Below are 20131 nucleotides of genomic sequence, written 5' to 3'. Positions count from 1 at the left end.
AGGGAGAACCAGTTGATGTGGTATATTTGGACTTTCAGAAGGCTTTCGACAAGGTCCCACACAAGAGATTAATATGCAAAGTTAAAGCACATGGGATTGGGGGTAGTGTGCTGACATGGATTGAGAACTGGTTGTCAGACAGGAAGCAAAGAGTAGGAGTCAATGGGTACTTTTCAGAATGGCAGGCAGTGACTAGTGGGGTACCGCAAGGTTCTGTGCTGGGGCCCCAGCTGTTTACACTGTACATTAATGATTTAGACGATTAAATGTAGTATCTCCAAATTTGCGGATGACACTAAGTTAGATGGCAGTGTGAGCTGCGAGGAGGATGCTATGAGGCTGCAGAGTGACTTGGATAGGTTAGGTGAGTGGGCAAATGCATGGCAGATGAAGTATAATGTGGATAAATGGTGGTAAAAACAGAGACAGACTATTATCTGAATGGTGACAGATTAGGAAAAGGGGAGGTGCAACGAGACCTGGGTGTCATGGTACATCAGTCATTGAAGGTTGGCATGCAGGTACAGCAGGCGGTTAAGAAAGCAAATGGCATGTTGGCCTTCATAACGAGGGGATTTGAGTACAGGGGCAGGGAGGTGTTGCTACAGTTGTACAGGGCCTTGGTGAGGCCACACCTGGAGTATTGTGTACAGTTTTGGTCTCCTAACTTGAGGAAGGACATTCTTGCTATTGAGGGAGTGCAGCGAAGGTTCACCAGACTGATTCCTGGGATGGCGGGACTGACCTATCCAGAAAGACTGGATCAACCGGGCTTGTATTCACTGGAGTTCAGAAGAATGAGAGGGGACCTCATAGAAACGTTTAAAATTCTGATGGGTTCAGACAGGTTAGATGCAGGAAGAATGTTCCCAATGTTGGGGAAGTCCAGAACCAGGGGTCACAGTCTAAGGATAAGGAGTAAGCCATTTAGGACCGAGATGAGGAGAAACTTCTTCACCCAGAGAGTGGTGAACCTGTGGAATTCTCTACCACAGAAAGTTGTTGAGGCCAATTCGCTAAATATATTCAAAAAGGAGTTAGATTAAGTCCTTACTACTAGGGGGATCAAGGGGTATGGCGAGAAAGCAGGAATGGGGTACTGAAGTTGCATGTTCAGCCATGAACTCATTGAATGGCGGTGCAGGCTCGAAGGGCCGAATGGCCTACTCCTGCACCTATTTTCTATGTTTCTATCCCACGTGTGGTGGCCCGGTATCGATGCAGACTTAGAGTCCTGTGTGCACAGATGTAACACATGCTCGCAGTTAAGCAATGCACCCAGGGAGATGCCACTAAGTTTATGGTCTTGGCCCTCCAAACCGTTGTCTAGGGTCCATGTCGACTATGCAGGCCCGTTTTTGGGTAAAACCTTCCTCGTGGTTGTAGATGCGTACTCCAAATGGATTAAATGTGAGATAATGTCGGCAAGCACGTCCGCTGCCACCACTGAAAGCCTGCGGGCCATGTTTTCCACGCATGGACTACCCGATGTCCTTGTGAGCGACAACGGGCCATGTTTTACCAATGCTGAGTTCAAAGAATTCATGACCCGTAACGGGATCAAACATGTCGCGTATCCCGAGTTCTGCTTAGCTACCACACAAGACCCCTCTCGCTCACTGGGATTCCACCTGTTGAACTGCTCATGAAAAGGGCACTTAAGACAAGGCTCTCGTTAGTTCACCTTGATCTACAAGAACAGGTGGAGAGCAGGCGACTTCAACAAAGCACATATCATGATAGCGCTAATGTGTCATTGAATTTGAAATCAATGATCCTGTATTTGTGTTGAATTATGGACAAGGTCCCAAGTGCCTTCCCGGCACTATTGTGGCCAAAGAAGGGAGCAGGGTATTTCAGATCAAACTTTCAAATGGACTCATTCACTGGAAACACTTGGACCAAATCAAACTCAGGTTCACGGACTATCCTGAGCAACCCACTTTGGACCCTACCTTTTTGACCCCCTAACATACACACCAGTGGCAACCGACACCACGGTTGACCACAAGCAGAACTCATCACCCGCAACAGCCCAGCAGGACTCACCACACCTGGCAGCCCAGTGATTGACCAAAACCAGTATTTGCACCGAGATGATCAACCAGGGAAAGATAGGCCCCAGATCGACTCACCTTGTAAATAGTTACACTATTGACTTGGAGTGGGGGGGCGGGAGGGGAGGGTGGGGGAGTGTTGTCCTGTATGTAAACTTGTATATACCTTGTACAGCTACCAGAGGGCTCATCCCCTGGAGCCCCAAGGGATCCCACAATCCCTTGGGAGCACAGGTACTTAAGGAGGCCTGATTGGCTGCAGAGGCACTCTGGAGACCTGCAATAAAAGACTATGGTCACACTTTACTTTGAGATCACAGTATCCAGTCAGACTCTTTATTCATATATAACAGCTGACGATGAAGGATTAGTGATATATGTCCAATCAGGATAGTTTGTGAAGTGGTTGGGAACTTGGAGGTGATCCTGTTCCGATTACATTAATGCTTTTTCCCTTCTTGGTGATAGAGGTTGCACAGGAGGGTGAAGAGGCTTTCAGAGATCAAGAAATGAGCCATTCATCTTAGAATAACTAGCTTCTTCCCTGCTCTCAAAGTGGAAGATGAAGGGATAGTGATGGGTGCGAATAGATGTAAGAAAAGTGAGAGGGTGGCAAGAAGGCAAAGAGCTGGTGGATATGATCCAAGCAAAAAGGCAGAGAAAGCATGAGTAATGGGGGAGGGGATGGGATGATAAAGGAGCCACTGAGTGCTACATTTTCCCCACAACCCCAAGCAGAATATGCAGTCTGCAGATATTGGTGGCTTCTTTCTTCACTATACCTCCTATCTGAAAGAGAGAGAGGCAAAAAGAAAAGTTGAGGAGAGTTTTAAAGGGAACCAGCAGCCCTATAAGAGCTGCTGGCACTGAATGACCCAGCCCTTCATCCTAAGGCACACCGAACACATCACACACCAGGAGTCCCACAATATTGTGTGAAGAAACTGGCCTTGCCTTACAATATCAGGTCTGCTTAAAGACACTGCAGGCGCATGCAGCACTCAAAGACCAGTCCTGACACCACTGCATTAGCATCACATTATCAGCCTCCTCGTTAGGCTTTAAGCTGGAAATTGTAGAGCTATTATTCATAACGATAATTCAGTTCCTGACATATTAAAAACTTTTTTTTTAAACTTTCTTTAATTGTTCAGGTACATTCCCAAAATAATTTCTGGATTTTTTTTCTTTGGGATTTAAGTTAAGGGCAGTTGTTTAAATCTTCCATGAAGATGACAGTAACTAGTTTTCTAATAATTTTCAGTGAAATCATGTTTGACAGTGACAGCCATATTTCCTGCAGACATGAGTCCATAGTATACAACTGACATTCATTTCCATACAAACTGACTCGAATTCTGCAATCTTGATTAGAGAATGGGATTAGAAATGTCATGCTGAAACATGTTGCTTGGGAAAGTAAAGGAAGTTCTGAGTTATATCTGATTTACCTTGGTGATATCACTGAATGCAATCTGAATGGGAAGACTGACTAACAAATTACACTTGTTATTCAAATATTATACATAAATACAATTTAAAAAAAACAATGATATTATGTCAGAATTACTTCAAAGAAATTGAAGTTCAGAGGATAAATAAACAAGCACCAAGTAAATTACAATAACACTGATTTTCCTCGACTGGTGCAAGTTATAACTTTCTCCAGCTCAATGTCTGGAAGACTGAAACATAGTCTTTGGATCCTGGCACAAACTGTCGTACCATACCACTAACCCAACCTTCTTCCCCAGCCATTCTGTCAGGCTAAACCCATATTGTTTGCAGTTTTGGAATCTTGTTCAACCTTGAGCTGAGCTTAAACCTCACACTCTATCACCAAAACTGCTCGCTTTGACCACTGCAACATTACCCCTCCACTGTATTTGTAATTTCCGGATTTGACAATTCTAATGCTTTGCTTGCTGGCTTCCATCCTCTACTCTCCATAAACTCTAACTTTTCCAAAACTCTGCTGCAAGTATTCTGCCCCACACTAAGTCCTGCCTGACCATCTCTGTCATTGTCGCTAAGCTACTGGGTCTCCATCTCCCAACGCAACTACTATTCCAGAAATCATCCTGGAAGCCAAGAACAGCCTTAATGATCTTCTCCATTACTTACTGCCTCCTCAAACCCCTTCCTCCAGCAACCTCAACCCTTACTTCCATTACCAAGTATGAGGAGCCCAAGGGTTTCTTTGTCTCTAAGATTGAAACCATCAATGCAGCTATCACTGCTGCTTCCTTCTCTTCGTCTCGCCCTCTTACATTACTCCATCTCGAGCATTTTAAACCAATCAAGGACTAAATTAATAGTGGAGAGAGGGATTTCAGACAAAAGCAAAAGTATTCATACACTATTATTTCATAGTATACTTTCATATTCCTCCTCTTCATTGGTAATTCTGACATTTAGGGTATATCGCCACTCTTAATTCTTTCCCAAAATGTATTATTTCATAATTATCTACATTTGCCACCCAACTTTAACCTATGCCCCACTATGTTTTCCAATGTTCTTCCTCATAGCTTGCCATATCCTTAATTTGATATCAACAGCAAATTTTAATATCAGTCCTTATAAACCTATGTCTAAATGTATCCAGAGAACAGGAGAGGTTCTGACATAAATCCCCAGGGTATGCCATTAGCTATACCTTGGCAATCTGAGAGACATCACTCTTACTATCTGCGATGTCACTTTTAACCATCCTTTTATCCATCTTCTATCACCATTGGCATTAATATTTACAAGTTTCTTATGTGCCATTTTATTAAATGCTTTTTAAAAGTCTAAATATATCACATCCACTTTATCTTTATCTATACACTTACTAAGTTCCTCAAAGAATTTCATTAAATTAAGTGGCCTGCCATTTACAAATCCATATTATCTCCCTGAGTAACCCATATCTAATTGTTCTCTAATGCTATGCTTTATTATAATTTCTCACAGTTTGCTGCTGCCAATGTGAGGCTAACTGAGTGTAATTATCTGTCTTATTCCTTTCCCTTATTTTGAACATTTGCCATCCTGTCCTGTGCTACAATTCCTGTTTCCAAAGAATTTTGAAAGAGAATGATTCTGTTCTGTTGTTTTATCATCAACTTCCTTCACGGTTCTGAATCTAGTTCATCCTCTGACTTAACATTATTTTTTTTTATATTCCTCCAAGTTATCCTCCAGTATTTCTACCTGTGGAGCTCATTCCTAGACAGTGTTCTTTGTGTGCAGAATTATCAATACATAATTAATCATCACTTGCAGAACCTGGGTAAAAGCATAACACCAAATTTGATCATTTGTTTCAGAATTAATAGCTTGCTCTAAGGTGGTAACATTGCAGTCGGTTAAGCATTTAAAAAGACCCACAAGCTACTGTCAATCATTTTGAATCCACCTATCTGTAAAAAGTTTCCGCAAGGTTCTCATGATCATCCACTGTAACTTTGGCGGAGGATCAGCAGGAACTCCAGAAAAGCAGCTTTTATGGCATTTTATTTATTAGAGCTTCCAAAATAAACTCTTCAAATATTAAAATAAATATTTCATTTATATAGTGGCTTATCACTTTGAAAATATTTTGATGTGCAATGGTTGTTATATAGCTATGAACTACCATGGTTAGATTAAGACTGAACCAACATATTTCATCTAGTTTGATTGTAGTCTGTGTCAACAAATGCGCATTTTATGTCTGCTATTCCTCGCAATTGACAATTTCCACAAATGATAACACCGTGGGACACTTTTCTATGTTAATGATGTTATATAAATGTATGTTATTGTTAGTTAGCAGGTTACAACTTACAACACTGGAGTTTAGGGACCTGCCAACTGTATTTGAGAAAAGACACTGAAGCTTACATACTGTAGTATTATTTCAAAACCTATTTTCATTTCATCAGCAGGTCCGAAATTGTGAATAACGTGAGGTAGCCAAGATATTACACCACAGCTTAATAAATGTTTATACATTTATATAAGTTTATATATGTATATAATATATATATATATATACATAGATATGTATATATATATATATATATATATAGATAGATAGATAGATAGATATAAACTTATTAAGCTGTGGTGTAATATCTTGGCTACCTCACATTATTCACAATTTCAGACCTGCTGATGAAATGAAAATAGGTTTTGAAATAAAACTACAGTATGAAAGCTTCAGTGTCTTTAGGACTATTTATAGGATTATTTATAGGAATATATGTATAGGATTATTGGGCTAGAAATTTGGCAGGTTTGCACCCGTTTTGCGCCAAGGCGAAGCTGAAAAAGTAATTTGTTTGGCGCTAAACGCGTCGCACAGAATTTAGTGCCCGATCAGAAAATTCAGCAGCGGTTTTGTGTCAGCGCTGAAAATGATTGCCGGCCCGTTTATTTGCCGTTTTTATGATGTCAATCGGCATGCAGCGCAGCACTATCGCTGGGGGGCGGAAAATTCGCCGCTATCGTCATTTTTATGGCCGGCCTAAAAACATGCCTGAAAAAAATCAAGTCTTACTGGGTCAGACCTACGACGCACTCAGCGCTAACGGCACCATCTTGAAAAATGGAGCAAAAGTTCATTGCATAAAAGGATTTAGAGGGAAGGCTGCGTTTTACACAGTGAGCTTTATGTTAGTTCATAGTTCATTTTTAAGGATATTTATGGACATTTAAAAGAACGGGGGCTATAATATCGCCCCCTATGCTTTTTCTATGCAGCATCGAGCTGGAAGAAGAATTATTCAAGAGCATTTTGAGCGCAATCAAAGAGCTCGCAGACGTATGGGGAGGAGGCCTTACCCACCCACGAGTTTACAGGGAAAAGCGCTCATACCTGCAGCTGTCTGACGCACAGTGCGTTTGAAGTATGCAATTCCAAAACTAGGTGGTCACAGAGATATGCCAGCTGATAAAGGCACACCCACAGCCTACCAGCAGCATCAGGACTGTACTGCCCGTCGAGATGAAGGTGACTGCGGCACTTGCCTTCTAAGCCTCCTGTTCCTTTCAGGCATCAGCAAGGGACATATGCTGCATTTGCCAGGTGACTACTGCACTGTATGCACACAGGATGGACTTTAGAAAGTTCCCAATGACCAAGGAGGCACAGAATGAGAGGGCTGTAGGTTTTGCATGAATTGCTGGCTTCCACAAGGTTCAGGTTGCCATTTATGGCAAGCACATCGTCCTACGAGCACCTTTGGAGGATCCAGAGGTTTACCGAAACCGAAAGGGATTTCACTCCCTGAATATAAGAACATAAGAACATAAGAATTAGGAACAGGAGTAGGCCATCTCGCCCCTCGAGCCTGCTCCGCCATTCAACAAGATCATGGCTGATCTGGCCGTGGACTCAGCTCCACTTACCCGCCCTCTCCCCGTAACCCTTAATTCCCTTATTGATTAAAAATCTATCTATCTGTGATTTGAATACATTCAATGAGCTAGTCTCAACTGCTTCCTTGGGCAGAGAATTCCACAGATTCACAACCCTCTGGGAGAAGAAATTCCTTCTCAAATCGGTTTTAAGTTGGCTCCCCCGTATTTTGAGGCTGTGCCCCCTAGTTCTAGTCTCCCTGACTAGTGGAAACAACCTCTTTGCCTCTATCTTGTCTATCCCTTTCATTATTTTAAATGTTTCTATAAGATCACCCCTCATCCTTCTGAACTCCAACGAGTAAAGACCTAGTCTACTCAATCTATCATCATAAGGTAACCCCCTCATCTCGGGAATCAGCCTAGTGAATCGTCTCTGTACCCCCTCCAAGGCTAGTATATCCTTCCTTAAGTAAGGTGACCAAAACTGCACACAGTACTCCAGGTGCGGCCTCACCAATACCCTATACAGTTGCAGCAGGACCTCCCTGCTTTTGTACTCCATCCCTCTCGCAATGAAGGCCAACATTCCATTCGCCTTCCTGATTACCTGCTGCACCTGCAAACTAACTTTTTGGGATTCATGCACAAGGGTCCCCAGGTCCCTCTGCACGGCAGCATGTTGTAATTTCTCCCCGTTCAAATAATATTCTCTTTTACTGTTTTTTTCGTCTGCGACCATACTCAACACACCATGGCAGTCAATGCACAATTTCCAGGGAGCATCCATGAGGCTTTCATCTTGCGTGAGAGCAGTGTCTCATACCTGTTCGAGCGTCAGCCACAAATCCAGAGCTGGATGTTGGATGACAAAGGTTACGACCTCGCCACCTGGCTCATGACCCCCCCTTCGGAATAAGCCGAGCATCGCTATAATGACAGCCATAAGGCCACACGCAACATCATCAAAAAGACAATTGGAGTGCTCAAGCGATGCTTCCGATGCCTGGACCACTCTGGAGGCTCCCTGCAATACTGCCCTCAGCAGGTCGCTGAGTTCATTGTGGTGTGCTGCATGCTACACAACTTAGTCATCATGAGGGGACAGGATTTGCCACTGGGGACTGCAGGACCACCTCAAGAGAGAGAGGACCACAAAGCGGAGGGGGACCACACAAGTCTTATGTCAGCAGCTCATAATTTATCGCTTTGCTTGAACAGTGATCGGCACGTTTCACCGTTGCCTGTCCACTCTATCCCGCCATGTTGTCTATTCCCCCTCTTATTCTGCAAATGAGACACTGCACAGGAATGGTTAAGGTGAACAAAATAATTTATTTAACATACAGTAACTTGAATAAGATTTATTAAACATTGTAAATGTAATTTGGAAACTGGAATAAAATTTATTAAACAATATTGTGAACTTTTGATAACTTAACAGAATTGGGAAACTTTGAAAACTTTTCTAAAATAGCAACAACAAAACAGCAACAAAACAATGGAAGAACAACCCCTGCACCAAACGTCTTTTACTTGCGGCCCCTCCTTCCCCCCCTCATCCAAAACCCCTCCCTCTCGCCATGACCGTACCCATGGTGGTGCCAAAACATCATTCAACAATGCGGCCAGAGTCCTCCTCTAAAAGGGGATAGACAATGACATGTGTGGATCCCCTGGAGAAGCTCGGGGTATGGAAGGCCCAGCTTCTGAATGGCGAGCCTATTGCTCGGCCTCACCACTCACAGGTGACATGGGTCTGGATGCTGTGACACTGGGGATTGCAGTGCCAAATGTCGAGAACATCAATTGGACGTGGTCATTGACAGCCGCGACAATCTAAGACATGCCCTCCCTCGTGTCCACCGATAGTGCCGCCACAATGCTTGCGGGAAAAGCAACTAACACCTCCAGGAGCTGTCGGATGCTCTGCTGGATGCTCTCCCTGGACAGTCCCACCATGTCCCGGTGTGCGCCTGCCAGTCTGTCAGCAGATCGGCTTTGCCGAGTCACGCCGGAGAAACGCCATATGGGATTCAACCCTGGAAGTGCGTGGCTGCACACCACTTGGACCAGGGGCCTCAGATTGGGGAAAGCCCGAGAATGTGTCTTCCTGCTCAGAGCTACTGGCCACTGCAGGTAAAAGAGATGTCGATTGCATCGGCCCCCCCACCCCGGACTAGCTTCCTGAGTTTTCTCCTCCCATGGAGGTTCCTCGTCCTCGGTGTCTTCGTGGTGCCCCTCCTGTACCCCCACACGATGGCCTGAGGTGGAGGCTTCCATTGGTGGATTTGGCGCCTCCTCATCAGGAAATAGAAAACAACAGGCGAGTGGTTAGCAGGAGGGGATGGGACAGAGTGACATAAGGAAGGTCACATAACACAGGCTCATTTGAAGGACTGGCGCTACGTAGCCCACAGACACTGCATGACATTGCCCCAACCCAGCCCGAGGAGTGTGCAGGACTTACCCTCACTATCGAATGGGGGGTCAGCACCCCCACGGGTAGTTGACCTTCCTGAGGCACCGATCAGTGCTGCCACTCGCTTCTCCAGGTCCGTTAACGGCAGTTTCTGAGGTGGACTGCTGCCTGTGCGCTGCTGCTTCTGGCAGTTGTGCAACAACCTTCCCTGCAAAGATGACAATTGGAATGATTACCAGAGGGTCCATCTTCTCGTGTGGCACAAACAGACAGTCATCAAAGCACTTATACCATGCTGTGTGCATTTAAAAGTCCTCTGTTTAATGGCCTTGGCAGTTGCACGTGGTTCATGAGGAAGACATCGAAGTGCAGAAACATCTTTTAAGATGTCAAAAAGCAGTCGTACTAATGTGCAATGATCATTCATGGCAACTAAGGTACAACACTGTTATGTATGCAATAAAGGTACAAACTGAATACTGTTTAACTGAACAAGGTACAACCTTGGCTCTGCTTTATTATGGCCCAAAGTGCCTGACTCACAAAATGGCTGGCCTTTTATACCAGAGCAGCACCATGTGCATGCTGCTCAGTGGCCTCCAACAATGACACCATCTGGTGGCTACAAACAGCTTGTACGTACATGACAATACCCTCCTCTGAGATCTTATCACAGTCTTTCACAGGTTGAGACGGTCCGGTGCTTTACGCTCCCGGGTTGACCGTCTCAGTTCGATTCCGGCCTTGGGTGAATATACGGAGTCTGTTGTGTTGGTGGATGGATGGCTGACTTGTTGGGGGTGGCAGTGGTCATGTCAGGAATTGCAAGTCCATTTTTATTAAACAAGTCCGTGATGGAAATTCCGGGTTCACTGATGACCCTTGAGTCCACTGAAGGCTGCTGGTAGGTTGGTTGGTTGTCGACGGTTTCTTCGTCCGTCTGCTCTGGCTCATCTGCGTGCCTCAGCTTTGTTTCTTGCAAGTTTACCCATTCTTGAGCTTAATAACAAATACTCTGTTGCCTTCCTTGGTCATGACCGTACTAGTGATCCATTTGGGACCCTGACCATAATTCAACACATATACAGAATCATTAACAGAAATCTCGCATGACACAGTTGTGCGATCGTGGTACCCTTGTTGACTCTGTCTTCTGTATTTAACATGATTACTTAAATCCAGGTATACAAGAGATAACTTGGTCTTAAGACCACTTTTCATCATGAGTTCAGCAGACAAGACCCCTGTGAGTGTGTGGGGTCTTGTCCTGTAACTCAGCAGTATGCAAGACAAGTGTATCTGCAATGACCCTTGGATTACCCTCCTCATGCTTTGCTTGATAATTTGTACTGCACATTCTGCTTGCCCGTTGGATGCAAGCTTGAATGGTGCTGACCTTACATGTTTTATGCCGTTAAGTTTTACAAACTCCTGAAACTCTTGTGATCGGTCTCTAATTCAAACCTCAGACCGAACAGGTATTGATGCATCTTTTTAACACCAGACACATGCGCTAAAGCTTCTTTTTCTTCCATACTGTAGGCTCTTTCTGCTTTAGACAAACTTTTGGATGCATACGCGACAAGTTGATGTTTCCCCGACTCATTGGCTTGTTGTAACACGCAATCAATTCCATATGATGATGCGTCACAGGCCAAAACTAAACGTTTACATGGGTCATAATGTACCAGCTGCTTGTTTGAGCAGAGCAGATTGGTGGCTTTCTCGAAAGCTCTGTCTTGCAATGCGCCTCACACCTAGTTGTTGCCTTTTCTCAATAGCATGTGCAGTGGTTCAAGTAAGGTGCTCAATTTAGTTAGGAAATTACCAAAGTAGTTGAGTAGACCCAGGAATGAACGCAGCTCCGTCACGTTCTGCGGTTTGGGTGAATTCTTGATGGTTTTGGTTTTCACGTCAGTAGGTCTGATGCCATTTTCCTTCTGAGGAATTCGACCTCTGGTGCCATGAAGACGCACTTCGAGCATTTAAATCTGAGCCCCACTCTGTCCAAATGCAGTAGAACCTCTTCCAGGTTGTTCAGATGTTCCTTGGAGTCACGACCGGTAATCAGGATGTCATCTTGGAACACGATGGTTCTGGGAACGGACTTCAGTAGACTTTCCATATATTGCTGCAGCCAAGCGAATTTCAAACAGGCACCTGTGGTAAATAAATAGTCCTTTGTGCATGTTAATGCACATAAGTCTCTTCGACGTCTCGACCAAAACTCCTGCATCATATAGGCTGATGTCAAGTCCAGTTTTGTGAACAACTTCCCTCCGGCTAGCGTCGTAAACAAGTCATCAGCCTTCGGTAATGGGTACTGATCTTGTTTCGAAACCCTGTTGATCGTAGCCTTGTAGTCTCCACAGATTCTGACTCTGCCATCACTTTTCAGCACAGGAACAATGGGGCTGGCCCATTCCTTAAATTCAACTGGTAATATGATCCCTTCACGCCGGAGTCTTTCCAGTTTAATTTTGACCTTCTCCCTCATCATATACGGCACTGCCCGAGCTTTATGATGGACGAGTCTTGCCTCTGAGTCCACGTGGATCTGCACCTTGGCTCCCGTGAAGTTGCTAATACCCGGTTTGAACAGCGAGGGGAACTTGCTCAATATTTGGGCACATGTATCTTCCTCCGACAACAATGCTTTTATGTCGTTCAGTCGCATCTGATTTTCTCCAACCAGTTCGTGCCGAGCAGCGTTGGGCCATTGCCTGGAACAATCCACAGCGGTGACGCAGTTATACGACACATTAATTTGTGCACTGCCAATTACCTTTATCAGTTCTTTGGTGTACATGCGCAGCTTGGCGTTAACAGGGCTTAGCCTGGGCCTCACAGTCTTAGTATCGCACAGCTTATTAAATGCCCCCTCATGATCGATTGTCTCGCCCCCTGTGTCCAGTTCCATCGATACTGGTATCCCGTTAAACTTCACATTAATCAAAATTGGTTTACTCTTGGTTATGAAAGAGTACAGTCCATACACTTCCTCCTCTGGCATCTCGGATTACGTATCCAGATCTGCGCTAGTCTGACTCTCATCCTCCACGTGGTGTGTCGCAGCTCGCTTGCTCATCTGCTGACACTTGCGCTGGAGATGCCCCACTCTCAGACAGCCTTTGCAACTATATTGCTTAAATCGGCACTGCTCGTGCCGATGATTTCCCCCACAATGCCAACATGGAGAAGTTGGATACATTTCCGCTGGCGGACTTTGGGCAGCCACACGTTTCGCGAATGCAGCCGGATAGGCCCTACCATGTGCCGCTCTGCCAAACGGCGAATCAATCACATTTACAGTACTTGCCGAGGTTCGGTTCTTCACCGATATTTGCTTTAAACTCCTGTCATTGTCATACATGATTGAGCGATCTGGATGGCCCTTTTTAAATCCACCTCCTCCACTGCCAGAAGTTTGCGCAGGATCACCTCGTGGTTGATACCGATAACAAAGAAGTCCTGCAGCATGTCTGCTAACACCGCCCCGAACTTCCACGGTCCCGCTAGACGTCTCAGGTCGGCAACGAATTCCGCCGCGCTCTGGCCCTCCAATCGAACGTGTGTATAAAACCTGTAATTCGAGATGATGATACCGTCATCTGGCTTGAGGTGCTCCCGTACCAATGTACACTACTCCTCGTATGTTTTCTCTGTTGGATCACTAGGCATGAATAGATTCTTTATCAGACCGTAGATCTTTGAACCACAAACAGCGAGGAACATGGTCCGGCGCCAATCTGCATCGTCGACCCCCTTCATTTTGTTTAGCACGAAGTACTGGTTCAAATGGCTCACAAAGTCTGCCCAATCTTCTCCCTCCACGAATTGCTCTAAAAATCCAATCGTGTTCATTTTGCAAACAAAGGTTCTTGTATTCTCGTCGCCAAATGTTATGTATGCAATAAAGGTACAAACTGAGTACTTTTAACTGAACAAGGTACAACCTTGGCTCTGCTTTATTACAGCCAAAGTACCTGACTCTCAAAATGACTGGCCTTTTATACCAGATGCTCAGTGGCCTCCAACAATGACAACATCTGGTGGCTACAAACAGCTTGTACATACATGACAAACACTAAGCCTACATATACCAACATGTATCAGATTTACAATTTACATAATGAAGGAGTGTATGAATAAAAATATTACTTACTCTCACGACCTTGCCGTGGTCATTGAACTTTTTGCTACATTATTGATGGTCCCTCTTGGTATTGACTGAAGAGACCTCCTCAGCCACGCTGGTCCACAATGCCTTCGGACAGCTGGGAGGGGTTTTCCAGCATCCCATCTATTAAATTCCCCCATCTGGTTTGTATAGCTGCAATCACGGCCTTGTTTGCTTCATAGCTAAACTTTTGAGGTCTCTGCCTGCTGGAGCCCCCTTCCATCATGGCTGCTCGTTCTGTGAAAAGTACCTGCTTCAGCCCTGGATGTATTGTGCATACATGGGTGCACCTGACATCTGACCAGAATCGTGGGAAGAAGAAAAAAGTCGAAGAGCAAAAAATCGGGAAAAGACAAAAATTGCGCAATCATAGAAGGTCCGTTTTTTTTTCATCGCAAATTTCAACTCCGGTGCACAAATTCCATTTTGCAAGGCCGGAAATTAGTGCAATTGCTATCGCCAGTCATCATTTGCCAAATTTTGCGACTTCCAGCGATAACGCTAACATGGCACTAAAAAAAAATGAACTCTACGATTATTGCCCAAAAATGGGCGAAATCGCTAGTAGCCAAATTTCTAGCCGTTTCCAAACAGAATAATTCAAAGATTAAAACATATCGTTTCCAATAAATAATAATTTCTAAAACAATTAGCAGGAATTGTTTATTTGCTCTATCTGTAGCTATTTTTCCTCAAAGCTCTTTTAAACTGTGGTAGATGGAGCAGTACAGAGTGATGGAAGCTACCCTAAACATACTGGCCCAAGAATTGTGATTAGCAGCATAGCTGCAGTATACGCCACCAACCACTGAAAAAAATACGAACTTTCCTTGTGCGAGGCCCAGAATGTAGACTTGCTGCTTGGCGCTGCAGAGTTGTGCGCAGCGTATTACATCACGAAGGCCAGGAGTGCAGCATACAAGCCTATGTGTAAGGGAAGACACGCTCACAAAATCTGTCAAAATTAAGCCACACCCACAGAAACTTCTTTCAGTCTCTTGCGTTGAAATTACATTTTAAAAACTTCTAATTAAACTGATACTTGAACTTATTTCATGGATCAGCAATTTCTAAAATTATGTAACAAAATACCAACAATAATTTTGCATCTGTTTTCCATAATTTTAGGTCGATGGAAAGATTGTTATCCTTTGAATGTTTACTAAAGTGAAACATTTAGTAACTTGGTCAGTGAAATAAATAATTTAGCTGTTCAACCTTCTATTGAGGTTAAAACAGTTTCTATGTATTAAACAACAACAACTTGTATTTATAAAGCACCTTTAACGTAGTGAAATGTCCCAAGCCACTTCACAGGAGTGTTGAGTTAAAAATTTGACACCGAGCCGCACATGGCGAAATTAGGGCAGGGCTTGGTCACAGAGGTAGGTTTTAAAGAGCGTCTTGAAGGAGGAAAGAGAGGCGGAGAGGTTTTGCCAAGGAATTCCAAAGCTTAGGGCCTAGGCAACAGAAGGCACTACTACCAATGGTTGAGTGGGGCTCTCGTATTGACTGTTCAGCCACCAAAGAACTCACTTCAGGAGTGGAAGCAACTCTTCCTCGATTCCGAGGGATTGCCTATGATAATGATGATGATGATGGATTCTAAGCAGGGATGTTCAAGAGGGCGGAATTAGAGGAGCGCAGACATCTCAACAACAACTTTTATTTATATAACGCCTTTAACGCAGTAAAATGTCCCAAGGCGCTTCACAGGAGTGTTACAAAACAAAACAAAGACATAAGAGGAAATTACGGCAGAGCTTGGTCAAAGAGGTAGGTTTTAAGGAGCGTCTTAAAGGAGGAAAGAGAGGTAGAGAGGCAGTGAGCTTTAGGGAGGGAGTTCCAGAGCGTAGGACCAAAGCAGCTGAAGGCACGGCCACCAATGGTTGAGCAATTATAATCAGGAATACTCAAGAGGTCAGAATTTGAAGAGCGCAGACATCTCGAGGGGTGGGGGGGTGGGGCAGGTTGTGAGACTGAAGGAGATTACAGAGATGGGGAGGGGCGATGCCATGGGTGGATTTGTAAGCCAGGATGAGAATTTTGAAATCGAGGTCTTGTTTAATGGGAGCCAATGTAGTTCAGCAAACACAGAGGTGATGGGTGAGCGGGACTTGGTGCGAGTTAGGACACGGGCTGCCGAGTTTTGGATGACTTCAAGTTTACGTAGGGTAGAATGTAGAAGGCCAGCCAGCAGTGCGTTGGAGTAGTCAAATCTAGGGGTAACAAGCGCATAGATGAGAGTTTCAGCAGCAGATGAGCTGAGGCAGGGGCGGAGATGGGCAATGTTACGGCGGTGGAAATAGGCGGTATAAGTTATGCCGTGGATATGTGGCCGGAAGTTCATTTCAGGATCAAATATGACACCTAGGTTGCGAACAGTCTGGTTCAGCTTCAGATTGATGCTAGGGAAAGGGATGGTGTCAATGGATAGCTAGGGAATGCAATTTGTGGTGTGGACTGAAAACAATGGCTTCGGTCTTCACAATAGTCAATTGGAGAACATTTCTGCTTATCCAGATCTGGATGTCGGACAAACAGTTTGACAATTTGGAGACCGTGGAGGGGTCGAGAAAAGTGGTAGTGAAGTAGAGCTGGGTGTCATCATGTGGAAACTGATGCTGTGTTTTCGGATGATTTCGCCAAGGGGCAACATGTAGATGAGAAATAGGTGGGGCCGAAAGATAGATCCTTGTGACATCAGAGGTAATGATGTGGGAGAGGGAAGAGAAGCCATTGCAGGTGATTCTCTGGGTACGATTAGATAGATAAGAATGGAACCAGCCGAGTGCAGTCCCACCCAGCTGGACAATGGTGGAGAGGCGTTGGAGAAGGATAGAGTGGTCAACCGTGTCAAAGGCTGCAGACACGTCAAGAAGGATGAAGAGGGATAGTTTGTCTTTGTCACAGTCACAAAGGATGTCATTTGTAACTTTAATGAGAGCCGTTTTGGTACTGTGGTAGGCACGGAAACCATATTGGAGGGATTCAAATATGAAAATGCAGGAAAGTTGGGTTCGGATTTGGGAGGCGACGTTACGTTATTTATATTTCATACTAAGAAACATGTTCCTTTTCTTATTTGCACTAAGGAGCATAGTAGATTGTTGTAGAGTGTTTTGCTAGCCTAAAGAATTACCTGGGCTATATTAAAACATCCCAACTTTTAAATTAAGGATGTGTACGATGTATTTTATGAAAATCAGGTTTTTATCCTTTTAAGGCTAGCATTTAGTATCCTGTCAAAGGTCCATTACGATGGATTGCGATTCAACAGCACTGAAAGGCATTGGCAATGATCCTTTTGATTTACAATACACCATGCAAGCAGCACACCAGCTGTGAGGCAGCTTTAAATGTATCATATAAAATAGTTAAATAGCAAAATGGCTTTATTTGATACATTTGGAGGAAGTTTAAATGATCTGTGCCAAAAGCCCAGTTCTTGATCATACAATTTGAGTGCAGAAAATATTGATAATTTTAAATATTAAATATACGTATGTTGCCACTAGGTACATGTATTTTATTTTATTGTGAAATGATACCAGAATGGTTAACAATCCTTTCAGATGCACTCAAATGGGATCCTTTCACAGTGAAAGCTCCTGCGCCTGCTTTCATTAACCTTAAAATTTTCGGACGTAATGGCCCAGAAATCCCAGCCTCCCCGGGTCCGTACGCAGTTGTGCGGACCCGGGAAGGCATCGGAAAAGCCGGTTTTCAGCGCACAATGCGCATGCGCTGAAAAGCAGCTTTTCCGATCTGTCAAGCTGGAGCTTGACAGGTCCAATGCGCCACTTCTAGGACATTCGCATGGGCAAGATTGCGGTATTTACCCACATCTTGCCCAGCAAATGTCCTGAAAACTCTTGCGCCTGATAAAAGCAGGCACATAACCTGCTTTTACAGGTGTAAGAGTTTTAAAACACACTTAAAACATAAAAAATAAAATAAAAAAAACAAATTATATTTTTTAAAACCATGCCCACTATGTGTAATTTATTTTAAAGCATAAATTTAAAAACTTTTTAAAAAATCAGTAATATATATATTTTTAATAATACATAAATAACTAATTTTAGTTAATGTTAAATATGTAATGTATCTTTTCTATTTTTTTATTAAAGGCCCAGAAATTCCAACCTCCCGGGTCTGTACGGAGTGTGAACGGACCCCGGTAGGCATCGCAAAGACTGGTTTTCAGCACACAATGCGCATGCGCTGAAAACCGGCTTTTCCAATCTGTCCGACAGCCAGGACATTTGCATGGGCAGGTTTGTGGTATTTACCCACATCTTGCCCAGTGGATGTCCTGAAAACTCTAGCGCCTGATAAAAGCAGGCGCATAGCCTACTTTTACAGGCGTAAGAGTTTTAAAACACACTTAAAACATTTAAAAAAAAATTTAAAAACACATTTTATTTTTAAAAACCCTGTCCACTACTTTAAATTTATTTTAAAGTATAATTTAAAAAACTTTTTTAAAAAATCGGAAAAATATATATTTTTAATAATACATAAGCAACTTTAATTTAAATTAATGTTAAATATGTAGTGTATTTTTTCTATTATTAATGTTTTGTGTGTTTGGGGGGTTTCTCATTCATAATAATGGTAACTCCAACTTGCGGAGTTCCCATTATTATGAATGAGAACATACTTTACCTTGATTGGCTGCCCAGTGCCATGTGACTGCAGCTCCAGCCCTGCGCACATCCTGATGTGCACGTGCTGTGACGTGCAGTCAGTGGGGGCTTCAGGACCAGGATCACTCGTGGGCGCAGCAGCTTCAGGTAAGTGTGCTTCTTTTTTCTAGAATCCGTCGAACGCCCGTGGGAAGGAGAAACCGGGATTTCTGGGCCAAAAGCTGTGCAGTTGGTGGGCAATTAGCCCAACCTTGCGCCAACAATGTGTATTTCCCTGTCAGTGCGGATCATCTGTCAAGGCGTACCTTGACAGGTCGCAGGTTCGGGATTGCGATCAATTTCAAAGGTGGTATGATGGCGTACTCTCAGAGTATGCCTTCATACTCACCGCAAGATCTGCCCCAATGTAAACTTTAATAATTTCCGTGTAATCTTTTCTCCTGCGCAGTGCCAATAATAACCATGTGGTGCCGGAACCATTTAAGAAATAGCAAGCTGCTATAATTTGGATTGGTACTCTAGAAGGATGAAATGAAAGAGCCCAAGTGACCTTCTTCATGTGATCCTTTCTTGTGATTCTCTATGTTGTAGATACGAATCATATCATCATCATCATAGGCAGTCCCTCGAAATCAAGGAAGACTTGCTTCCACTCCAAAAATTAGTTCTTATTCCATGAGGGTCCTGTCATTCCAGGTCCCAAACTTCATATTGAAGGGTGGAAGATGCCTGATCACAACTGAGTTATCTGTGGGCAGAATCAAGTGGAAGCGAGGCACGTCTCAGGGCAAGGAGGTATCTGGAGTGCAATTCAACCCATACTGCTTTTGTGCACTTCACTGTGACGAGTTAAAGAGTAGCATGGAAAAAAAACAGAGAGGACACTTGTCCAGTCCAGTGGAGAATGATGTGTAATGCAGAGGACCTGCAGAGAAGCTGAAAATTCATTTAAAAGGTGTGGGTTATCGGGGAGGGGAGAGATAGTGAATTATGAAAAGTTTCACCTTTTCTTACTTTTACAAAAGGAAAAATTACTGTTTAATAATATACACAAATCCCTTTTTCATTGTAAACGAAATGATTTATAGCCAACATTCTACAATGTTAAATTTCTTTCTTTAAATTATTTGTGTTTCAACAGGTCTCATATATATAGATGGGATATGATTGAAGTGAGTCATTGACAGTAGTAGGTTTACACTGATATTGCAGGCTAAGAGTTTGTTGCAAATATCAGCAGAAAGACTTACTAGTAGATAAATGACTAAGTAAGCCTTTCTCTTGGGTGCGATGAAGTCTCCTATGTTTTATTTATCAATATAGCATGTGTTCTACAATTATGTATAATCTGGGCAGATAAATGACTTCTACAGTATTAACCTGGACAACAGATTAGCATTTTCTTGTCATTTTATACCTAATTGTCCAAGATCTGGATTTTTTGTATAAAATAAAGCAATACTCTGATTAACTAGATCAATGCTTTACACAT

At 43.5% G+C, this 20131-nt stretch overlaps 1 protein-coding gene across 4 annotated transcripts in view; it reads left to right on the top strand.

Annotated features, from left to right (window-relative positions):
- znf385b (zinc finger protein 385B) overlaps window positions 1-20131 on the top strand; it is a 751134-nt gene that overhangs the window by 672322 nt on the left and 58681 nt on the right. The gene's annotated exons all lie outside the window — the stretch shown is intronic.

This window comes from Pristiophorus japonicus, chromosome 3 (genome assembly GCF_044704955.1).
Source record: "Pristiophorus japonicus isolate sPriJap1 chromosome 3, sPriJap1.hap1, whole genome shotgun sequence".
NCBI classification, from domain to species: domain Eukaryota; kingdom Metazoa; phylum Chordata; class Chondrichthyes; family Pristiophoridae; genus Pristiophorus; species Pristiophorus japonicus.
This window is presented reverse-complemented; position numbering and strand designations above follow the sequence as displayed.